Source organism: Erithacus rubecula (assembly GCF_903797595.1).
Source record: "Erithacus rubecula genome assembly, contig: scaffold_115_arrow_ctg1, whole genome shotgun sequence".
Lineage (NCBI taxonomy): Eukaryota > Metazoa > Chordata > Aves > Passeriformes > Muscicapidae > Erithacus > Erithacus rubecula.
In genome coordinates, this window is record NW_027636246.1 from 530,124 (window position 1) to 534,253 (window position 4,130).

Consider the following 4,130-nt stretch of genomic DNA (forward strand, 5'->3'; position numbering starts at 1 on the left):
GAGGAGCTCTTGGAGCCCTGAGAGGAGCACACGGCACTGAGCACGGGCTGCTGAACTTCCATGTCCTTGTTCGTGACACTCTGGGACAGGCTCGGATCAACGGGCCAGAATGATCTGAGCAGGGCAGATGCTGGTTTTATCCACACCTGGGCCAAACAGCACCGTAGGAAAAGTATCACTGGCAGCTGTTCTTGGTTTGGCCATTTTTATGGTGAGGAACACATTTGTATCCCAATTCAGCTTTATTTGACTGTGCAGTTTCTGGGAGCACAAAAATTATTTTCACAAACATAAGAAAATTGTATGACTGTAATTTTAAGTGCACATAAAGCTAAATGTAAACAATCCTTATATTAGATAGGAGTTGCCTGCCTTAAAGAACCTATGACTTTGCACCTATTATTTCACTGATTTTGTATCTTTCAGAGGAAGCAGCACAGTTCATTTGAACGAAGCCCTTCCTTACACTTAAGAGAAAAAACAAGTTGTATGAGAGCTCTGCCAGCTGTGAATGCATGAAGAATTGTACTGCTATAGGAAGTGTACACTATTTAACTACATTTTTAGGAGAAGAGCTAGTATATAAATTCATTAATGAAGGAAAGTACCGGAATTTGAATTTTTCTTGTATAATATCAATTTCCCAATAGGTTTTGTGACTGTATTTTTCCCTGTATGCAGACTTCCCTGGCAGTGACATCTGTGCTGAGTGCTGGATTGGATATCTTGGTCTGGGGAGATGCCTTTAGTTCATGGCACACACAGGTCTCAAGAGGGTGTCCGGGTGTCCCTGTGCTCTGGCACCAGCTGAGGTGTGCAGCACTTCTAGGGCTGCCTCCAGGTGTGATGAGCTCGAGTTAAAGCTGTGCCTTCTGCTGAGCAGCTGCTGCCACCTGACAAGGAACAGCTTGGCCTAATATAATAAACAGAGGCATCTACATTTCTTACTAATCCCAGGGTCTGATAGAATGGTTCTTCATCCTGCTGTGATCACTGAATCACAGGGTTAATTTCTACAAATGTCCCACTTTGTCTGCTTTATCCCTGCCAGCTCCATGAGCCTCGATATCCTGCTGCTCAACTTCCTTGAGAAAAACTGTCCTTTCCTTGGAACAAGGTTCTTCACTAACAGTTTGACTCAAAAGTTGCTCACTGATGTCTCTCTGATTCCCAAGTTATTTCAGATCTACAGCTGCCTTTTAGGGATATACCCTGCTGCTCATTTGATTTCTGAGGGATCTTCTTTTACCATTTTCAGGATTGAGCTAGAAGAAGCAAGTCAAGGTTCAAGGGAAGGACTTGTGTTTCCTACTTCATCCAGGGTCATTTAATTTGAAAAGTTTTAGACTTGGATTTTGAACAGTGAATTGTCTTTGGGCCAGATTTAAAAATCTCTCAACACACTCATGTTTTCAACATGCAAGCTTTTACACTCAGATTAGTCTCTTTCACTGAATGTTAGTAAAAAATTGAATGGGTGATGAGCCCTCCATTTAGTGTTTTTCCTTAATGAAAATTCCATAGTGATGCTGAATAAAGTGCTTGATTTGGATACTCCTGGAAACTCCATGCTTTCTTTCTCCCCTTCCTTCCTTCAATGTATGGAATACCAACATTTATGTCATGAGAGTTTTTCCCCATGTGTTTGTTTGAAGATCATGCATGTAGTAATGTTAAAATCATCTGATATAGAATCATTTTCCCACATACTTAATTTTTGCCTCCAACTGCATCCCACCTAGACATCTTTTTCACCTACTTCCACTCTGATAATTGACCAGTCTTTTCTCTCTTGGATCACTAATTTGTCCAAATAAGACTAAAATGCAATGATCCCTTGAAACATGGTCATCTAGTCACTATAGTTCATATTTCCCCATTTATTAGGTATCAGGACTTAATTCTGACATGTAATAAATAGTATTTCAGCTTGAAGAGGCAGAGGACATGAATTCAATTGAAATCAGTGCATTAATTTTGTCTTCAGATTCTTCATGAACTGTTTCAAGTTTGGATGAACAATTAATGCATCAGTGACTTTAACAGACAGGGAAAAGATGATGATGAGTAAGCAAATAATGGCTTGCTTCAGCACACAGCAGGCTGAAGTTTAAAAAGTGAATTTCATCATGTTTTGGAGGTTTTGAAGAAGAAAAGGGAGAATAAAAATCTTTAAACCTTTGCAAGTCTCCTACATAATTATGCCAGTGTTAATGTGAGAATCTACAGAGTATCCTGCTTAATGATATACGTAGGTGTGGAGGTTTTTTATTCATTCATGGGTATATTTGTGGAAATAATCATAGATAAATGACTTTTTTCTAACCCTTTACAGGAATATTTGCATCTCATGTACATTCATGCTCTAAACTCTATGTGCTGTGGAAAGAACACTAGTGCTTAGATAGCATGGTTTCCTTCCAGAAAACTCTTTTTTCCTATTGATTTGAAACTTGTGCCCTGTTCTGCCTGGGTCAGCACAGCAGTGCCACTCTGTCTCCAGATGGAAGTTGTCTTTCCCTTTCTTCATCCTGTTCTGAAATCACCTTGAATTCCTGCCTCCCACAGCTCTGCCCACTGACAAATAAGTGCAGCACCAGTCCATTGTCTCCATACCTGTGCATTATTTGATGCCATTCTACAGAACCTGGTGGAGATGTGTGGGCTGTGAAAGTATTCAAGGATTTCTGTATTTTCACACCTGAATATTGTCACAAATTTAATAATGCCTCTTCTGCCTAATGCAAACTGTTTAAATTCATATGAAGTTCAAAAAACACACCTATAATTATTATCATAAAAATTTTAATTTTGCCACAATACTTGCTTCAAATGTGCACAATTTCATATTAGAGGTACTGGGCTTCCACCTCGTACTGAAATATTTTAATTCAAAGGATAAACCAAGAGGCTTGAAGAAAAGAATGGACCAGATGAAAGCCTCTCTAAATACCATACAAGTCCAAATGAGCAAAGGAGTTATCAACAGTGAAATTTCTTTATTTTTCAAGTTCAATACTAACTTCTTTCTACTTCTAAAACTTCCTATACTTCTTCCATCTAATCCTACATTTTCAACAAATAATCAACTGCTCAGTTCCAATGTAAACTACAGTTCTATATTAACCTATATAATCCTAAAAGCCTAATCTCAAATTTGAAAGAAAAATCCAGAGGTCACTGGTTTTTATGGCTGAAGCAGATGTGTGGTGCCAGGACTCCACTTATTGCTTGTCAAATTCAGATATTCGGCTCTGAATATGGGACAGCTTTTTGTGGAGGTACTGGCACCTGCTCTTCATTTCAGAGTAGCTGGGGCTACCCTGTGAAGGAGAAAGCAAAAGAAAATTAGGGCATGCAAACATTTCTGCAGAGTTTAGAATCTGATGTCCTTTGCTTTAAAAAAGCCTTGAGCCACACTCAGCAGTAACCATGGCCCTGCAGGTCTGGTGCCACACATACCTGCTGTAACTGCTGATACTCTGTCAGGATTCGATGAAGCAGCATCTTCAAAAAGAAAAAAAAAAAAAAAAGAAGAACGTTTCACTCCAACCATAAAATGCAAACCTATGCAAAACACTAAAAGAGCCCTCAGTTTGACTGTAGAGATTTTCTTCCCTGTGAGCCACCACTCTTCTGGGAGCTTGGCAAAAACCAATCCCCAGCTCCAGCATCCCCCAAGATCTGCAATTAAGCCTCTCAATAGGGAACAGAAGGAGCACATGCTCCAAGACTCTGCTTGGGACACACCTCACCTTACTCTTTGTTCACAGACAGCTCAAACAGGGTGTTTTGGGCAGGGTCTCACAAAAATCAGACCCAGCCCAAGCAGTGTCTGAGCACATATGCCAATGCTGCAGTTTCCCTTTGTCTCACTGAGCAGCTCCAGGGAATCCAAGTCATTGCTGGGATGAAACACACTCCTCACAGTTTTATCTTTCTTTACCTGATAGGCTTCAGAGCCTGGAATCAGAGACTTCCATTGCTCATAAAACTGTGTAAAATCTTTGTTGATCTTATCAATCTGAAAATGTAAATTCCTGTATTCCTCATACTCTGCATTGAAGTCATCCTTGTAGTGCTGGCGTTGCTCCAAGGAGACTATGGCACTGTATTTTCTAAAGGAAAAA